We start from the raw sequence: 22,640 nt of genomic DNA, 5'->3' as shown, positions 1-22,640 counted from the left end.
GTCTACTCATATCTTTCTATATTATATCATTGTAGTTTAGAAAGAAAATTGTTATTTCCTATATTTAGCCTAAAGAAGTTTCAAGTATTTATTGCCCTTGTTACTTATCAAGCATATTTATGGACATTTTACTGTCAAATAAATACAAGTCTATTGTTCTGGTGTTTTGGTGTTTGGATTTGTGATTTATCTCAAAATATTGTATTTGTTTGTTCTTTCCGTTCTAAGTTCCTAATAGCAAATCATGACAACAACAACAATGGCGGTGGTGGTGGCAAGACACAAAATGGGGTTTCTCAAAAGGAGGAGAAGACACAAATGTGAGGACGCGAGGAGAAAGAAGACCAAGTAATCAACATAATAACATCCATGGGTAATGGGTGGCTGCTGGGTAGCCAGTTTAGTATATATGAGTATTGTGTAGGATGGTGGCTTTGAGGTCATAAAGGTAATTTCCAGTAATCCACTCCCCTAGGCTTCACCTTTGGTAAGTAAAAAGATGTTCTTTCCCGTGTTATTTATCTTAAAGCTGAATTTGCTGTCATTTGATGTAATTAGTGGCAACATTGGTGGAGTTAAAATACATTCCAAGACCTACAAACCTACATACTTTATCCTTCATTTGCTATATATGTTTGTCATAACCAATGTTCTAAATAACGTAAGGCGTGACTTGACGACAATGTTAAGCCTCAAGTTTTTGCGAGCCTTGGCGAGTCACGGCGTTTGTAAGGCGTGACCTAAAGCGGCAATTTTCTATATAATTAATATTTTTATATGTATTTTCAACTATTATTCATTTTTATACACATATATGAGTTAAGGCGGCGTTTTGACAAAACTTGGCGGCGTTTTGGCAAAACTTGGCGGCAGGAGCAAGCCTTGGAGCCGTGGCGTGTCATGACGAGCTTTTTAGAACCCTGGTCATAACTGAACCAGTTCCAAACCTAATTTACCTACTGCTAGGCTTATGATTTTAAGTGGAGTGAAAAAAACCTTCTTGTCCATGTACTTTATCTTGAAGGTGAGTTTGCTTTCATTTGTTGTAATTAATTTAGTGGCATTGGTGGACTGAAGGACCTGATGTTATATTCAAGATTCAATTGGAAAATTGGTTTTGTTTATAAATTATAGTATTACTTATGTGAATTTGATTTTTGGGTCATCGCTCACATATGTTATACAAATTGCAATTACAATGATATTATATCATAGATAATAAATTATTATATATGTTGGTAATAACCTATCATATCCATTAATATTTTGAAAGCTATTTATTATAATAAATTTACTTTGGGAAAAATATTGTATTAATATTATTGATTTTGTTTAATTTTAATCGCAATGTCTAATATATATTAAAAAAGTGGTCGACACTTTTCTTAGAATTTGCAAGTAGATTTAGAAGAAAATATGATTTTTTGTGATGTTTGAATAAGTTTCAAGTCATATAGAAATGCATAAAGTTATCTTTATTTTCTTTTTGTATTTTATTTATAAGATTGAAATTAATTATGATGTCATTGATTATCGGATTTTAGGGTTAGTAGAGTCGTTTGAACCATCAAATTGACAAGGTGACGGGTTTTATGCCTGACCGGTTTTCAAAACATTGATTTAAATGAAAATGTACAAGAACATAAACAAATATAAATTTACGTTCAAATTATTACTTTGTTTCCTAAGAATACGATTTAAACATAAGTATTTATGTATCTATATGTATATTTGTAAGACATAAAGAAGTGAAATAATATTATTAGTGTCTAATAGTTATTAATTAAAAAAATATGTTCTAATAAGCTTTATGTACAAATGAATATTACTATGTTACAATTATTATAAATTTATAAATCAAAAGACATTTTATTTAATATAATTACATGAAGTATCAAAATGTTATTTTTTATTAACATAAAAATGTAAAAGCTAAGACAAAAAAATAAATTACCTTGGATATAAAAAAATTTAAATTTAATTATATTTTATTTATTTATGTTTGTTATTTATAAGAAATATATTTATTAAATAATATGTTGTTTTTAATAAACCTTATAAATTTTTTCCAAAGACATGTACAAAATCTTAAAATTTTTTTTGGATACTTTAGTATATTTAATTTACTAGGTGAAAAACTCGTGTATTACATGGGTTAATTTAAAAAAATTAAATATAAAGGTCTAAATATTTAAGAACTTTGGATTTATAATAAAATAATATAAATAATGAATTATTAAAATTGATTTTTTTATCTTTTAAATTTAAATAAAAAACAAAATAAACAAATGAGTTTTAATTTAGGAATTTTGAAATAAGAAAGTAAATCCATTAATGAAATTGATATTTATTTATTATTATATTTATTTAATTATTACATTAAAGTATTATGCGGAATTTATTGAAATATAAAACCCTATAAAATGACATATGGAAAAGAAATTAATTCAAAATAGCCACAAAATGACATTTGAAAAATTGAATGAGAATGTGACATATGACAAAAAAAACATTTATTTATTATAGTAGATATAAAATGACATACTTTCATTTTGAGTATCTCTACGTTAAATGTTAAATGAAATCTAATAAAAAATAGCAATTGTTAACCGTAATTGACAAATCCTTGTGAAAGTTAGTTGAAAATGATAATTGTTAACTTAAATAAATAAATTCATACTTTTTAACTCGAACATCAATTTAACTTCTACATTTAACATAAAATAAAAATGCATTGTTGATTTTCATTAAATATAAGGTCCATATGGTTTTCCTCCCCCAAAATAAAAATAAAAAAAAATAATTGTTGAAACAAATTATTAGCCGTCCGTTGCATTGCGCAATGTTTGATAAACTACCTCGTCTTGCAAAAGTAATCATATGAGACAAAGCATCAGCGACTAATAGACACACGGTGGAGGGTGTTAAGCTTAAATATATGGTCCAAATGGTTATCGCTCCCAAAAGAAATTAATTTTCGAAACAAATTATTTTCCGCTCGCTGCATTAAATGGGTAAACGACTATTCTTATATATTCTTATTACTTTTGTGTGAATGGGCCTTGAATTGTTTTTTATGAGTTGTTTGATGTGAATATCATTTCACAAATATCGTTAAGTTGGATATATTGTATTAAACTTGTATTTTCCTTGGAAAATAACGTTTTTATAAAAGAAACTTATTGCTAAAAGAAATTATCTGTCGCCGCCGCCGCTTTGCACTGGTACACCACTAGTATATATATATATATATATATATATATATATATATATATATATATATATATATATATATATATATATATATATATATATATATATACTAGTTGTGAAACCCGTATATTATACGGGTTGATTAAAACAAAATCTTAAATATAAACGATTAAATGAGAAGTTTATTTGAATTTGAATTTGAAATAAATAAAAATTATGAGAAAAAAACATGCAAAAAATAAATAAATAAAAATTATTGTTTAGTTATCAGACCCGTATACTAAACATGTTAACTATAACAAAATGTTAAACACAAAGGTTTAAACTGTAAATTTATTTAAAATTAAAATTGAAATTTAAAATTTAAAATTTAAAATTAATATCATTAAGATAGGTTTAATTTATGGAAACTAATTAATAATATATTAGAAATGGAAAATGAAATAAATGACAAGTGGAAAAGAAATATATCTCTAAATTATGACAAAATGACATGTGGCAAATTGAATGAGAGAAGGACATGTGGCAAAATCATTCTTTATATATATATATATATATATATATATATATATATATATATATATATATATATATATATATATATATATATATATATATATATGACATGTCTCTTTCAAAATGTAGAAAAACAAAGAAAGGTGGGTTGAAGTATAATGTAACTTGTAACACAGTACATGTCCAAATCAGCAATTATACAAACCAAAGAATGTAAAATAGCTGTTGTACTATTTCAGATTGGTCGTTATTCTTTTAAATTCCTCAAAGCATTGTTGTGTAACAATTTTTAACATTTTTCAAAACATGGGAACAAAATAGAAACTTGCTTACCATTTCGTATACGACTCTAAAAATCACAACAAATTTAAACTTTTAAAAACAACCCATAGTCATAAAATGTTTACAAAATTATTGTTTCCAAATTATTTATCAATATCAGAGTATCCCAAAATCATAAAGCCATAAAACAGAGGATGTGACGGTCATGCCTTCGCCTTCCCGCTATCATTAGAAGTATCTGAAACAATAAAGTATAACTGTAAGACAAAGCTTAGTGAGTCCCCCCCCCCCCCCCCCCCCCAGTACCACCACATAAAACATATCAAACAAGCAGGTAATGGGTCCACGACCTTCCTAGTTGGATTACCCCTGGCCCACAACCTTCAGTTGGAATGCCCAATACATAACGGGTCCACAAACTTCCTAGTTGAATTACCCCCGGTCCATAACCTTCTGGTTGGAATGCCCTAGTCAGTTGACTTACATCACAAAGCAGTACAGTCTCTACCCCAACATACCATATCGACATGCACATAACAAATAACACATATCCAACGACATATAATCATATAAAAAGTTAACAGACTAGCAACCAGATCTACATATCACTATTGTATAGCAACATCCTAGATACTGGGATACATAACTAAATGGGTCGGCATTGGTGCTCTCGACCCACAAGAACGGTGAGGAAACTCACCTCTCAATCTAGACAATAGTTGATGACGTCCCGACTCCGAGTCTTAACTCTAACCGTCACCTATCCCACCAAATGACCAATTCTCAAACACAATCTAAAATACCCAAAATACCCTTAAGTCAAACATGGTCAACCTTGGTCAAAGTCAAAGTCAAGTCAACCCCCAGCAGAGTCAACCTAGCTGAGCCAACCCGACCGAGTCAACCCACCCGAGTATGTTGGGCGTACTCTTCTGTATGCGGGGCGTTCTTGGTGCTTGACCAAGTTATGAGGCGTTAATTGCATACGTGTAGCGTACCATCTGGTACGCCCAACGTACGCACCCTGTTCAGCCCTTTTTCCATTAAGAGCTTAATACTCCACATTTTCATATCCAAAGTCAGATCCAATATCAAAATACCATCATGAGTCATAAAGTTTCCAACTTTATGACGTTGTATGTCCATTAAGTGCTTAAAACACAAACCCTCAGCATCTTAATGCATTAAGACCTTCTATAGCTTACATGGAGTGAAACTAACTCTCAAGACCACATTTTTATGACTCAAGACCCCTCCTAGGGTCTGAAAGGACGACTTATTGGGTCAAGAACATGCCATGCTCAAGAATCACAGTTTCGGGACCAAAAAGTGTCTTAAAAGAGAAAATGACTAGATCAACAACATGGAGTGATCAAGATGCAAACTTTTTACCTTATGGAGCTTGCCAACAAGAAGGAAATCTTAGATCCAAGGTGCTTCCCAAACTTCAAGCTCTTCCCACCACTCTCTTATTCTTCAAGAACATTTGTAAACACTCCAAAGGTTCCAAAGGTGCACTCTTTAACTTAAGGTTTTCCTGGGGTCGATTCTCACAGAGAGAGACTGAATAAGAATGATACATGAGGCTATAATGAGGTTTAAATATGAGCAAAACCCTAAAAGTTAGGGTCTGCATGATCCTCACGTATGCCCCGCGTACGATGTGTACGCCCAATGTACTAGCGTACACAACGTACGCTCAATATACTACACAATGGCCAAAATTACCATATTGAGACTATGGGCCATCATGCAATTTCTTTTTCAATCGCAAGGGCCAATATGGAATATTACTCAAAATAGGATCAAAATTAGAAGTATTTTGACATTGGGATGTTACAATTCTCCCCCACTTGAACTAGACTCTGTCCTCGAAGTCAACCGTCACGAATAACTCAGGATAATGCTTCCGTATCTCAGCCTCCGGCTCCTAGGTCCACTCGGAGCCTCTCCGATGTTGCCATTGAACCTTTACCAAATGTATCTCCTTATGGCGTAGGACCTTCATCTTTCTTTCCAAAATAGCCACCGGCCTCTCAATATAATTCAGGTGCTCATTGAACTGAATACCATCCAAAGGAACCATTGCCTCACCGTCCATCATACACTTTTACAACAGAGACACACGGAAAGTGTTGTGGATCTGACTGAGCTTACTCGGCAAATCCAACCGGTGGGCCACCCTTCCTACCCTGGCGATCACACGGAAAGGTCCAGTAAACTGGGGACCCAATTTCCCCCTCTTCCTGAAGCATATCACACCCTTCCAAGGTGAGATCTTCAGTAATACCATATCAACGACCTGAAATTCCAACTCGGTTCAGTGCCGGTTGGCATAATTCTTCTTCCGACTCTAAGCTGTCTATAATCTCTGCCTAGTCTGTTGAACAAGATTTGTGGTCTGAAGGACTACTTTGGTCCTTCCCATGACCCTGTGACCAACATTTCCCCAACATACCGGGGTACGAAACTTCCGTCCCTACAAGAGCTCAAAATGTGGGGCACCAATGCTGGAGTGATAACTATTGTTGTAGGAAAACTCCGTAAGAGGTACGTAGGAATCCAAACTCCCACCAAAATCTATGACACAATCCTATAAAGTATCCTCTAGCGTATGGATGGTCTGCTCACTCTGACCGTTGGTCTGTGGGTGATAAGCCGTGCTAAAATGTAGTCTCGTGCCTAGTTCCTCATGAAACTTCTGCCATAAGCGAGAAGTAAGCTGAACATCTCGGTCTGAAACAATGGAGACTGGAAACCCATGATGAGCAAAAATCTCCTAGACATACACATCCGCCAACTTTTCGGCCGAAGAGCTCTCCTAGATGGCCAAAAAGTGGGCAATCTTGGTCGATCGATCCACGATGAACCATATAGCATCAAAACCCTTGGCCGTCTTCGACAACTTGGTGATAAAGTCCATGGTGATTTGTTCCCACTTCCACCTGGGGACCTCCAAGGGCTGCAGCTTCCCATGCGACCTTTGATGCTTGGCATTGACCATCCTACATGTCAAGCACCTCTCGACAACCAGAATATCTCCCTCTTCATACACGACCACCAGTAGCTCAATCTCAAATCCCGATACATCTTGGTTGCTCCTGGGTGTATAGAAAAAAGAGACTTATAAGCCTCCTCCATCACTATCTGCATGATCCCACCGGAAACTGGAAATCAAACTGATCGCACTTGGTCAACAACCCCCGACTATCGGTGAAAAACCTGTCGATCTCGCCCCTGATCCTCTCCTGTTTCCATTTCTCCTTCCGAACTCCCTCTGCTTGTGCCTCCCTTATGAAACCCAAAAACGAAGAATCAATGGATATCCTCATATACATCTCGCCAACTGAAGATCCAACCGAATTGCGGCTCAAAGCATCTACTACCACATTCGCTTACTCGAATGGTAAAGGATCTTACATTCATAATCCTTGACCACGTCCAGCCATCTGCGTTGCCTCATGTTAAGGTTCGGCTGATCCATAAGATATCTCAAACTCTTGTGATCCGTGTAAACAGTATAATGAACACCATAAAGAAAATGTCTCCAATTCTTAATGGAAAATACTCTAACTCCCCACTCCAGATCATGAGTAGGATATTGCGTCTCCTGCGGGTTCAGCTGCTGCGAAGCATAAGCAATCAATTGTCCCCTCTGCATAAGGACTTCCTGCAAACCAGTGATGGATGCATCAAAGAAACCACGAAATCCTTAATTCCCTCTAGAAGGGTCAACACCGGGGCCTCACATAACCTCTGTCGCAGCATCTCAAAAGCATCCTCCTACTTCGGCCCCACCGGAAATCCACTCCCTTCCTCGTCAGATGAGTGGGTGGTACTGTGATCTTGAAGAAATCATGAATAAATCTATGATAGTATCCCGCCAAACCCAAGACTTGAACCCTAAGGGAACTTTCGGAACCTCCCACTGCATCACAACCTCAATCTTGGCCGGAACAACAAAAATCCCATCTTGGTTAACGAGATGCCCTAGGAATTGGACCTCTTGTAACCAAAACTCATACTTCGAGAACTTGGCATACAACCGTTCTCGTCTCAATAATCCCAAAAGCTCTCGAAGGTTCTCCTTCTGCTGCTCTTTGGCCTTGGAATACACCAAGATATCATCAATGAACACAATAACAGATCGGTCGAGCATCAGTCTGCACTCCCGATTCATCAAATCCATAAACACTAAAGGCTCATTGGTGAGCCCAAATGGCATCACCACGAACTCGTAATGCCCATAATGAGTCCGAAATGCGGTCTTCTCCATGCCCTCCTCTCTCACTCTCACCTGATGATATCCGGTCCTCATATCGATCTTGGAGAACCAAGATGCACCCTGCAACTGATCAAAGAGGTCATCAATCCGCGGAAGAGGATAATGGTTCTTCACCATTAACTTGTTCAACTATCGGTAATCAATGCGCATCCGGTATGAAGCATCCTTCTTCTTAACGAATAGTATCGGTGCTACCCGCAACGAATTGCTTGGACTAATGAACTGCTTGCCTAATAGCTCCTGAAGCTGAGCGGAAAACTCCTGTATCTTGGGCGGTTCCAAGCGGTACAACTCCTTGGAAATCGGAGCCGCAGCTGGCACTAGATCAATCCTAAACTCAACCTGCCTCTCGGGAGGCACACCGGGTAACTCCTTCGGGAATACATCGACAAACTCCCTAATAACCGGCACCTCAGAAACCGAAGTCTGCTCCCCGATATGAGTATCAACAACATAAGCAAGGTAACCTGCACACCCATGCTGAATATACCGGTGAGCCCTAGCAACCGAATAAAAACCTAAACCAACCCTAGTGCCCTCTCCATAGATAACCAATTCTCCTCCACTTGGGGTTCGAACCACCTCTCACTGATCGTCGCAATCGATCATAGCACCAAACCTGCTCAGCCAATCCATCCCTACTATCATGCACACATACCCCATGGGGATGGGGATCAAATCAATCAGATAAGGCACCCCGAAGATCTCCAACACACAACCCTGATACACTCTGGATGCAAAAACCCCATGTTTGTTGGTGATAGAAACCCACAACGGACACGCCAACTTGCTAAGGGGCATACCAAAATCCCTACTAAATGATTGAGACACAAAGGATAGACTCGCGTCCGAGTCAAATAACACAAGAGTAGGAAAAAGGTTCACTAAGAACGTACCTATTAGAAGCATAAAGATAAGCATCCCATAAAATAACCAACAGAACAATAAATAGAAACATACTTTTCATGATGTCTGGCACTGCTCTGGCCTCCCCAGTAGTGTGCTGAAAAGCACAACCTCGAGCCCTCGGGGGCTCTGCCTTGCCTTGGCTCCCATCCGTGATCCTTAGAGTTGTCGACGCTAGATCCTGAACCAATCTAGCAGCAAGCAAGGGTCATTGGGCCTTCATATGGCCCACCTGGTCACAGTAATACCAAATCCTAGTGTTGGCTAGTGGAGCCTGCTATCGGCAGTCCCTTGCAATGTGGACCTGCCTGCCATATTTGTGGCATCCATAAGAAGATCAACAAGCACCATCATGAACCTTTCCACACTTCCCACAAGTGCGTCCCCTCTGACTCACAGATCTAACATCAACGACCTTGAACCGCTTTGGAGCAGGCTACAACTGCGCTGGGGCCTGCCTCTGCTCCCTCACCTAGAGCTCTATCTCATTCTCACACCGTCTAGCGGCCTCCTGCAACTCCACCAATGATCCATAGCGTTGTATGGAAACAAACTGAAGAATACCCATCTTGAGCATACTCAAGTACCGAGTCATTTGAGCTTGCTCAGAAGCTACAAACTTAGGGAAAACATAACTCTTTCTATGAACATCTTGGTCATCTCTGTCACCGACTCGGTCCCCTGTCTCAGATCCAAGTACTCATGAGCCAACTCTCCTGCTCCACCAATGGAACATATCCTAAGCGAAACATCTTACAGAACCACTCTGATTATATTGTAGGTCGTTGCTCTGGGGTGTATGAACTAGTAACCACCCTCCACTAATCCTTCACTCCAGACCGAAGAAGGTTCAAAGCGCACTTGACCTTCTGGTCAACTGGGCAATAGCAAGTGAAGAAACATCCCTCAACATCTGATAGCCACCTCATGGCAATGAATGGATCTTGCACCCCATCATACACCGGGGGCTTTGTATTGTCGAAGTCTCGGTACCGAAAAGCCCTCCCAACGGCAATCCCCACAGCAGCAACATTTGCAGTGGCTGCAACAACAACAGTCTCCAAAAGTACAACATATTGGTCATCAAATAACTCCATCATAGCGGTATTGATAGACCCGAACAACTCCGGTATTTTCCCTCGGACAATAGAAACAACCTCCTCACGAATGATCTCCCTAACCTGATCCTCAATCAGTTCTAGCCTATCCTGGTCTCCTGTCTCGACTCTTGATCTGGATCTTGTCTCAAATCGCCCCGTAACCACCATACTGAAAATAAACCTGGGAGATATAAGATAAAACACGTATACTACCATAGGAACCATTTGCAACAAAACCCTAAGGGTTGTGACTTCCCTGCTATGCGTACGGGTCCTGTGCTTCCAATAGTATGAGCCCATACTACCTCCCACACCTACCCATGTTTGTCTCAGAAGATCATCGCAACAACCCTGACTACACTAACTAAAATACACATACACCTTATTATCACTTCCTAGAGAAAGGCTAGACATTCCTCAACTGATCGACTGACCACACATAACTCATCCATGAAACTTCCACCAACCCCTGCAACACTCGTGTATGCTAATCATACATCACATTGGATCCTATAGACAGTCGAATACTTGATTCTACCCTGAGCTCACAACCAAACAAGGAACATGAAATAAGGTTAAATCCAACATTCTCAGGCTATAAAATCTTAGTTATGTACAATTTTGATGAATACACTAAGCAACTACAGTAATGATGTCAGTTTCATATAAGGAAGACGTTGGATAAGGTGTCTAAGTCCGTATCTATATTTAGTATGAACTTGACCCGACCGGGCATGGTCCATTTGGGTTGCACTTCACCTAACAATTTGTATGGATATAGTTTTGAGAATAAGATGTTTATGATCTATTAATATATTATAAGTTATAATATATCAATATGAAATCATATTAATTAATTAGTGTTGATCAAGAATTGATTTTTGGAATTAATTTAATGATCAAAAGAAGCTAATTAAATATGGACTCTTACATATAAATGGAATGGGTTAAGAGTATATGGAAGTCCATGGATAGTCCATGGAGCTTTTAACCCATGGATCCTAGGTAAATGAAGAGTCATGGGTATTAGGGTGTAACCCTAATCCTCCATAGTAGATAAAGAGGTCCTTGGTTCTAGAATTTGCATTAGTGTGTGTGAGAAACAAGAGTGGGCGGATTTTAGCAAGAATCATATTCTCTCAAGTGTTTCCAAGTTGTTTTGGGTGATTTGTGACACTACTTGAGGCATCCACACTATTGGTGCCAGGCTCTAAAACTCCAAGCAATCAACCAAAAAAGAAAGGTATGTTATTCTACTTAAAGTTTTATATTACAAGTACCCCATAACATGCTAGTTAGGTTGTAAACCTTGGAAATAAAATTTGCATGTATTTTAGAGAAAACATAGATCCAAGGTTTCTAGGGTTGCATGTACACCATAGGAGTGATAGAATGCTCAAAACCCAACAGTGGTATTAGAGCCTAGGCTTGTTTTCTTGATACTTGATGCAAATAGTTGAAAAATCTCATGTTTTTTGCATTCTGTTGAGTGGACTCTCCAAGTCCATGGGGGGGGGGGGGGGGAGGGGGCTCGACGAGTCCATGCCTATCTTCAACCAAATCAGCGAGTCAGTTCGTGCACCCTACCAGTTGGCACATCAGAATGCAGTTTTTTGAGTTTTGCTGATGGAAATGGACTAGAAACATTACCCTAAACTGTTTTGGTGTTTTAAAACTTGTTTTATATGAGGTAATGGTTATGCTAATCTATTTACAATGGATAATATCAAAATTCCATGTTTTATATGTGTTAATATGATTCTTGAAATTTTGATATAAGTGTTCATGTTCTTATGAGTTATTGTTAGATCATAGGAATTATTTGTTGAATTGTTTAATGATTAATTCTTGATCAAGTATGTGTTTTAATGGAATCCATAATTTTTCCTCAAGTTATGGATTACCAAAAGTCACTCTTTTAAAGTCCATTTATAAACACATAGGTTACATAAAATGAAAAATCTCATTTTAATAAACCATTAACTCATAAGTTATGAAGTTGAAAAGTTTTGAATAGTTTCAAAACTTGCCCTCAAGTTTTGGAATTTGTGAAGTCTCACACACTAATACTTTAATTCCAAATTGAACCTTAGAATTTTAAAAGTTTAAAATTCAACCCTTATACTTCTATAATATTAAAAGTTTAATTATTATAAATGTATAAGAATAAGTTAGTCTTACCATTAGTAGGCCTCATTCACGAAGTCGGTCTATAAGGGGGGGGGTATAAGGTTAGTTCCTATAAAATGGTGGTTTAATGGGTGTCCACTCTCACCCACCACTTCCTTGACTGGTGGAGGGTCGGTAGCCGAACGGGTAGGATAGGACCTTAATCCTCATTAAAAGTATAATGAAATTATAAAGTAACTAAACCTTTATTAATTCCCAATCTTAGTTACTTTAGGAAAATGTGAAATAGGTGCTAACCCATGAAATTACACTTTGTACCTTACCAAGTTGTTAGTGGAGTGTGTGTGGTTAACCGGCACACTAACTAGGACTAGTAAGAGTGGCAAAGGGTGACTTAAGTTTTATCATAGATCGGTGGAGCGCGTGTGGTTAACCGACACATCGATTGGGTGATAAAATTAAGGGTACCAAGTCAATTTGCATGGTTATTCACACCTTGTTTGTGATCCTCGGCATCCCAGTCACAAAATTGAGAGGGCACAATCAAAATTAAAACATGCTATTGAAAGGTTAATGTATCTCAAAAGATCTAGGAGTTTCAAATCCAATTAAAACTTAATAATTTATTTTGTTTATAATGGTGGAAATTGGTAAATCGTCATTTACCTACCTTCAAATATATTATAGCTTGGATTACGGCATCCCTCTTCCAAGTTATGAAATAGTTTGTAGGGTCCTAGCCTTAATATTTCATTTGGGTGACTTATTAAAGACTCTTTATCTAATTAAAACTTGTCTTTCTTTTCTTTTAGATGTCTTCTAACACTGGTGAATTTGTGTGGGAAGGTCACTTTTGATGGTTCTAATTTCAATGAATGGATTAGGAACATCAGAATGATTACCCGCTATAAGGACAAGGAATATTTCCTTGACAGGGAGCTTAAGGTTATCAATGAGTCCACTGCTACTCTTGAGGAGATTGCGGAATATGCTGCACATGAGAGGGATGCTACTAAAATGTCCTGCATTATGTTGGCTACCATGACTCCCGAACTCCAGAAATCCTATGAAGATTTCTACCCCTATGAGATGCACCTGGATTTGATGGAAAGGTACCATCAGAGTGCGTGGAAAGAGAGGTATGAAATCATCTCCTCCATGATAACATCTAGGATGAAGGATGGTGAACCCATCAGCAGTCACTTGCAGAAAATGAAAAGGTTCGTGGACTGGTTGCTAAAGCTTAATGTGGACTTCCCTGAGGACATGGCGATTGATATCATTCTCCATTCCTTACCTCCAAGTTATGATCAGTTTTGTATGACTTATCATATGAACAATGAGGAAGTCACACTTAGCAAACTTCAAGCACTTTTAAGGACCGCTCAGAGTGGCCTTAAAGGTAAATCAATTGTTACTTCTACACTTACTCCTACAACAACCCCTGTTTTGGCAATTGGGCAGGGAAAGGGGAAGAAGAGGAAGATCCCTTTGAAGGGTACCAAGGGAAGGTCTCTTGATAGCTGCTCTTCAAGTGGGACCAAGAAAGGTCCCATTCCTCCTTCTTCAAACCCAAAGGAAGCACAATGCTTCTACTGCCACAAAAGAGGCACTGGAAGCATTGCTGCCCTAAGAGCTTGCAGGATGTAAAGGATGGGAAAGTTAAACCCACCCATGCAGGTATTTATGCCATATTGTCTAAAAACTTATTGCATACTAACTCTTGGGGTTCTTGATATAGGATGTGGTATTCACATTTGTACTGATTTGCAGGGCCTAAGAAGTAGTAAAGAAGTGGAGCATGGGAAGAGAAACTTAATCATGGGCAATAGGAAAGCATCACATGTGACCAAGATTGGAGTTTATTCTTTATTTCTTAATAATGGGCTTACTTTAGATTTGAATAAATGTTTTTACTCGTCAGAAATGGCGAGAAATATTATTTCCTTTCATAGTTTGTACAAGCAAGGATTCACATTTTCATTTGATAACAAAATTGGTGCTATTGATGCTTTTTACAATGATGTGTTTTATTTTAAAGCATTACCTTGTGATGGTGTATATGAAACTGTGTCGATTGTAGACAACTTAGGAAACAATGTATTTCATATTGATTCTTCGATTACTTTGGATAAACCATCTTTGTGGCATTGTCGTGTTGCACATGTCAACAAGAAGCACATAGGCCAACTCCAAAAGGATGGAGTTTTGGAATCATTTGACCTAAAATCAGATGATAGTTGCGAGTCTTGTTTGCTTGGAAAAATGACAAATTCACCCTTCACTGGTACTTGTGAGAGGGGTGAAGGTTTGTTGGACCTCATACATACAGATGTGTGTGGACCCTTCAAAACCGCCACAAGGGATGCTAATAGCTATTATGTGACTTTTACTGATGATTACATTAGATATGGATATTGGTGGTTGTCGAGGCCAACAAAATTAATAACCCTAAATATTACACACTAAAATAGTGTATAGTGGTAAAGGGATCGTATCCACGAAGATTGGCTCAATTTAAATCTCTATGTAAATCACTTTGTAAAATACTTGCAAAAAAAATTAAAAGTAAAAAAAGGGGGGGGGGATGTTTAGTTCTTTCGATTGTTTGACAAAAATCAAAGCTAGCTAGAATAAAATATGACAAGTAAACAAGTAAAAGATTGGATTAAATTCAGAGAAGAGGAATTGGTTGATTTTGGGGTACACCTCATGGATGATATGATTGACTTATCATTAGACTTAACGGAATAACACTTGTGAATTGGTTTAACCTGGCTATAGCAATTCATAAGCACAAATTGCCTCAACTCTTCTTAGAAATTAAAATGGTTAGAGGAGCTGACATTTCCTTAATTGAAGTCACAAAATCAATGAAGCAAAAAATCTTGTGAAAATCAATTAGCTTTAAGTTGTAAGAGTTACCAAGTCCAAAAGATAATCAAATGCTTACGTTATTATTATGGAGGAAACATTTCCATGGTCTAAATGAAATGAAAACAAACATATAAACCATTTGTTGCTTGCTAATTTGAAGGTCCATTGCTTAACCAAGAAATTAGTCAAGAAATACAAGAATTCATTCATCCAAGCTCATGATCAAAGATAAATAAACACAACATGCTTAACTAGAAAATATTCCCATAAACTTCAAACACAATGTAATGATAAGTCTTCAAAGCAAATAATCATCCATGGGTTAAACCCTAATCAACCAAATGAAAGTTTAGCCAAGCGTGGCCAAAGTAAAAGAAAAACAATATAGTTTAGTGGTATCAAACATTGTCTTAGATGCAAGATGAAAGGAAATTACACTAATCTTCCAAAAATTCTTCAAATCTTCCAAGGCTCTTTGAGAGAGAATATGGTGTGTGTTCTTCAAGTCATGCCCCCACAAAAATGGCTCCAATCTCCAGCAAAAGGGAGCTGATTTCCGGAACCAAAAAGGTGTCAAAAGTCAACCACCAAACTTCCACAAATAGAGTCAACAAGTCAAACCCAGAATCAGCTCAGAACAATTCATTCGGACAACGTATGAGTCCACGCGGACCGCGTGGGTCACGCTGAATGTGAGACTTGGGCCATTAATCATGCATTTTAGCCCTATCTTCACTTCTTCAACTTCAGCCCACAATCATAACTCTTTAGGACCCATTTTCCATTCCAAAGCCTTCTAATGATTGACCCAATACTCCTTAAATTTTCTTGTAGCTCGATTCCGCGTCGCCTCATCATCATCCTTGCCCACAAATTAAATCCAAATTGATTTCTTCTTTTACGCAAGCACCAAGCCCAATCGCACCACTTCAAGTCCACAAGCAAATCACATGCCTCCATAAGTCCCGCATCCTTCTAAGCTTCCAATAACAAATAGTCTTCGGTAAATCCTGCAATTAAGCTCAAAAGAGTAGAAAGCACCCGGTAAAGGAGAAAAATGACAAAAAGAGAAAATATGCGTGAAGATTGACTAAAATGAGATGGTTTTAACTAAAAATAAACTATGAAAAGAAGTAATAAAAACGAAACTATCAAATCACCCCAAGCTTGAACCTTAGTTGTCCTCAAGTATGACAAGACTAAAATGAACTTGGGATGAACTGCCCAAAAAATAAAAAGAATGGATAGAAACATGGAACCCGTTTAACGTTAGTCAACATGGTCAGAATTGATCTCACTACTATCTCACAAATTTTTCATCCGATGACAATGGGATCATAAACCACAGCCAGGACAACTCCTCTAGGTGACTAAGGAGGGATGGTCAGTCGCAGCCTCAATGGAACATGCATACAATGAATAACATCTGTAATAGGGAGAAAGCAACTGGATGGGCTCGGGTGGAGCTCTTCTTTAAGTGCACACTCTGATCTCACATTTGCCGGTTTCTCTCATGTGTAACTAGGTTTAATCGCTAGGGCATCGTTGTAGGAATCAACTCACTTAGCACTGACCCGAACCTCCCATAGTATCCGACTCAATCGCCTCTCTAACATCACCAATTTGCGAAAAGAAACAACTCGATCTATATACAAATAGACAATCCTAAATAAATGAATATCAAACGCTGGATGATCGAGATGTTGGAAAATTTGTTCAATAATTGAACCGGCCACCTGTCTAAGATAGTTGCAGCTGAAAATTTGCATGCCTTATTATTATTATTATTATTATTATTATTATTATTATTATTATTATTATTATTATTATTATTATTATTTGTTTTTGGTTAACTAGAAAACCCTTTGACTCAAAATTTGGTTCCCAAAAGTGTGCAAGTGGAACCGAAAGGGTAGTAATATAATCCGAATGGTCTAAGTGTGAAAATGACCATGTGTGGAGCATAAAGATGTAATGTAAGCTCCTTTTTACACTTGTGATTTTTTCAAAAATGATGAAAATGTTCAAATATGGACTAAAAGACTCTCTAAAATCCTAAAGAAATTGCGAAAAAAATATGGTGATGTAAAGAGGCCGGATATGGATTCTACTCGGGGACAAGCACCAGTGCTTCATCCTAACGATTCTAACATGATCAAGTGTGATCCTCTCGGCGGTAGTGACTGCAAGGCTAAGACATCTAGTGCTATAGTATATCTTACAGTCGTTAGTATTGTATGCATAATTCTTCATGAAAACTATCTGGCCATGATCACTTAGCCCTTTAAGCTACAAACATCTGATCCCAAGTATGAAATCCCAAGCTGCAGCTAGTGGTCCCGATTCGATGGGTGAGATAGCAACAAGATCCTGGACCAATAATGATACAATAACTATGAACCTGTTCCATGGCATCCAAGAGAGGTGAGAATAAACAGAAAACAAAAATGCATGAATGCTAATGCCCTAAGCTAAATGCCATGAAAAATAAAAGATGAAAAAGAAGAAAATAAAATCTTTATTTATTTATTTATTTATTGATGAATGCAATTTATAATAAAATGCTACGCAACATAATTTAAAATGCATGATAAATTAAAAAGAAAAAGGAATACCCCACTCCAAGCTTAGAAATAAGCATTGTCCTCAATGCTTGGGGCGAGGCGAAAGTACCTAAACTGGGGGATCGGGAGGAGGATACGGGTATTGGGGGTAGGGGTAAGGGTAAGGTGGAGGGGGATAAGGATGGGTGGGTGGGGGGTATGGATAGGGAGACGGAAGTGGGAAGTTCTCAAAATGGTTTTGGGATTGGTGCCACCCCCACATATGGTGCATTTTCTGGGACATGATTTGGTTTGAAACACAAAGCGCCTCGAACCGCTCGGAAAAATTAGGGGGGGGGGGGGAGCGGGTAGTACCCGGGAGGAGCTTGTGGCTGGGCGTGCTGTGGACCATGGGTGGGCTCATCGCCGGGCTCGTCATCCATAACCATCTCGTCATCATCTTGATCTTGGAGCACATCCTCATTGACTGACTAAGTGATGGTCCTCGCGAGTCTCCACTGAGTGCGATCGTGGAAGGTGAAGTTGGTGACTCGAGGGTCGGGAAGAACGAGATACCCGACCCCTTGAGGAAAAAACCATGTGAAGCTGCTCTTGTTCCTACGACGGATGTGGTGCATGTTTATGAGGGTGCGCTCATCCAAAAGATTTTTGTTGTCAACATATAAGGATTCATCAGGGAGCTCGATGTCAAGACCGCGAGCCAAAAGTGTGACAAATCCCATAATGCAAATATCACCGGACGTCTTGGATCTCATGTGTGCGCATTTGTGGAAGAATAATGAAGCAAAGTCTGGGATTGGTGGCCTTTCACACCTCGTCATACACCAAAGGAAGAAGAGCTCATTTTTGGTGACCTGGCCGGCTTCTTTGCGGGCAAAAAGTATACACACCAGGATACGATGGGCAATGCGGAGGCATGGGTGGATGATAGAGGTTGTTTTATCCCGACCGGCACACGAGAAGATACTGATGGGTTTTATACAAACAATCCTATGTGTTCATGCAACCCTAGAGTTGGATCTATGTTTTCACTATTAGTTATACAACTTTATGAACACAAAAAGAAACATGGCATGCTAGTAATATTTTTGAAATCCACATAGAAGAATAGAATACATACCTTTTGTTGTTATATAGTAATAACAACTAGTACCTTGAATCTCCTTAGCTTTGAAAGCAAGTACCACAAGTGTAGTACCTCTAATGGCTCACAAACACACTAGGTGAAAGGATGAATATGGGAGAGATGAGAGAAGGGTATCTTTCCCTAGAATTCATCCCTTTTAGGGTTTCCTAAAGCTTGGACGAAATCTTAGTGCCTTAGGGTGCTATTTATACTTAAGGCTAACTAGGGTTTCAAGGTGTAAACCCTAATCCCTTAGCTTAGGGCCTAAGCAAGTCCATGGACTCCTTTCCTTAAGCCCTTGGACGAAGACTCCTAGATCCTTCTAGGATTTTTGTTCAAGCCTTAATAAAGGTGATCCAATGGCCCAAAGCCTCAATTATTGAATAATTACAAAATTGCCCCTGCACTTTCAGTCAGTTCCTTTAATCCCAAAATTAATTCTAAATTAATTTTTGATTAAATACTAATTAATAATATGATTCCAAATTAATATATTATTCATATAATATATTAACAAATCATATTTATACGCTACTTTATTATTCTTAACAATAAAACAGCCTCTCTCCTCAACAATCATCCTGTCTAGTCACCAGTGTGAAGGCAACCCAAAAGGACCATGCACAATCGGATCAAGTACATACCAACATAGTTATGGACTTAGACACTAATCCAACAGTCTCCCACTTGGATAAGTCTAATAACTATTCTGCGTATGACTTCAGATCCTGATTAGCAATCGTAGCTTTCAAAAGCTGCTGTCAACTCTGATCTTATCAAAAGCGTGTCCTTTAGATAAGGGATCATATATTCCTCCATTCTTGATATCGCATAGATGTGAGACATGGATTGAATTCATTCTCTCAGTCTATGTGTTGTTTCCCGATTTCCGATTTATGACGACTGACAACAGACTACAATTGAAAACATCAAATTAGTCCCGGCTTGGCCAAGCGCTTAGGGTGTCATCACTAAATCATCAAGGGGGCCACATATATCACTTTTATCCCACTTTGGGAAAAGGAACGGATAAAGTTCGACTTAATGCTTGCTTGTACTCAATCATCGAATCACACACCACAATAAGTTTTATAACACCAAGTTACTAGTGCGTTTACTTATCATCAATGTTCAACTGACCAGCAAATAACAACTCACATGTCTCGGTTTCAAGAATATACAATATTATCGACTCACAATCACTCGTGATAAAATCCATGAAGTGATTCTTGTGAGCATGGGTTTAATCCAATGCTCAAAATCATATTCATAAGCACTTATGAACGTCGCATCAAACCTTTGCTATGTCTAATACACTTTAGACAATCTATAAACCAATTCATGACAGTCTTCATTCATACCTACTTCCAACATATGAACAACTGTGGACCATTCGAATAATTTGATTATTCTGAAATAATTATTTATTCAGGAAGTCAAAACATGCAAAGTGAAACACAAGAATAATACTAATCCTATATGGTCCCAAACCTTTGAGTATAAATAAAACACCTTTTATTTATCACCATATCAATTACTCATTATTTGTGGTTTCGGTTAATTAACTTATTACTTGAATTATTACTAGAATTGTCCCATGCTCTTAGCATGCACACAATGTTTACTTATGGTCCTTACTTTGTGAAATAGATCAAATGAACACATTTCCAATCATACTCATTTCACAACTCCCAATTCTTATCATAAGTATAAGAATATCAAATTCTTGTCACTTATAGAATATGCTAGATTCTAACATTTTATGCAATGATCCTTTCGTAAAGTCATAGCTCAAAATCATCAAGACTTGGCCAATCTCTATCAGAAACAATTCTATAAATATGATGTCTCTCACTCAAAGTACATTCATTTAAACATCCTTCTTGCATAAAAGTTTCTAATTTAGACATAGATTCTCAATATCCAACTCCCAATATGGAACATTTCCATAATTGCCATATGACAACTCATTCTTAATAGAATCTTATCTATTCATAATAATGTCGATATGGTCCATCCAATACCATACTTCCAACTACTCACAAGCAACCAATCTTCAGCGAACTTTGGATCGTCCTTTGGTAGTTGTTTAATTATTTTAGTCAAAACCAATTCTAGTCCTTTTTCCCTCTTAATGCGCTAGACATTTGGAAAATTTTAGAATGGTCAAATATTATAGCATTTGCAATCGATCCTATACCCGAAGCGTATGGGACACGATGCATAATGTTTTACATAAAGATGTGATACTTTATCAATCTTCTGCCATAATATTTTATGTGTCATGTTCTCCTAATTCGAACTATGAAGAGGGATGCCGTACTAATAATCGAAATTTGAGAACACACTATGTATCCTTGACTAAATTTATTAACATTCCACAATCTAAGCCTTTAGATTTGAAATGAAGTACAATATTCTCTCCCTTAATTATAGCAAAACAACTTTTCAACCCTTACGACTTTGCAAAGCATAACTCTTGTTTTCTATAATTAATATTGCTAACTTGCAATACATTCCTTAATAATCATACAAGCATAATATTTATGCTCCCACTATCATGATGATTATTATCATATAAGCATAACATTTATGCTCCCACTAGCTTTGAAATGTGTTCAGAAAACAGCTGAACTTCCAGAAAACAATACCTATTGAATTTCTTAAGTTCATATTTCTAATACCCAATTGCCAAATCTCACAATTCGAACTATGGAAAGGGATGTCATAACCATAATCGAATTCGAGAATACAATTTTCACAATTGCTATCTTCTCAAAATCTCTCTTAGTGAAAGCATTTCCTCACAGTCATTTTCATGAAGGAGGGAATCTTACGACACTTAGATTTTATGGTGTATGTGTTCCTATCCATGTGAATTTGCCAAAACCAAGTTTGCGACAAATCCAAACTCATATGGACCGAACTTTCTCAATCTTGATTTCTTGCCTTATGGTAACACGAGTGCCCACCATGTCTTCCAAGTAGTTTAGCAACTTATCCTTACATATCAATGTACTTTCCATCGATCAAGGTGCTTTGTCTTTATGCATTCAAATGAGAACTCATAGAGCTCACATGCATAATTAACTCAATTGGAATGGCATAGAAACAAAATAATGTCAACACGATAGGTTATAAACCTCAAGTTGTGTGCTAGTGATAATTAATTAGGTTTATTCTTGATTTGTTCTCGAAACTTTTCAAGACCATCATTAAGACTCCCATTGACTCCTTGACATATAAGGTTCTCTTGTCAAGAAAATTTTTCTTGATAAACAATTATTCAAGAGTTAGTGTAGCTTTTATCAAGACAAAACATTTCACAAAATTGGTCCTAGTTGGTCTTTGTTTTATCCAAGACATCATAACTTACCAATTTCAAATGTGCAAGAATAAGAAAACCTTTTTCCAAATTCAACATTTGATGAATGTTATCAACCTTCTTTAGACTTTTCACTCCATGTCACAATCTTAACTCTAAGACTTGTTTTTGGAACGAAGTATGATTGACTTCTTGATTTAACCATTTCTTCAATTCTCGATTCCTCTTCTCAGACATACAATTGCACTAAGACTCACTTAGAGGATTAATTGAGATATGGTTCTTAATCATTAAGACCTATCATAAAACATAATAA

The sequence above is a fragment of the Lactuca sativa genome, chromosome 3 (assembly GCF_002870075.4).
Source record: "Lactuca sativa cultivar Salinas chromosome 3, Lsat_Salinas_v11, whole genome shotgun sequence".
Classification (NCBI taxonomy): Eukaryota; Viridiplantae; Streptophyta; class Magnoliopsida; order Asterales; family Asteraceae; genus Lactuca; species Lactuca sativa.
This window is presented reverse-complemented; position numbering follows the sequence as displayed.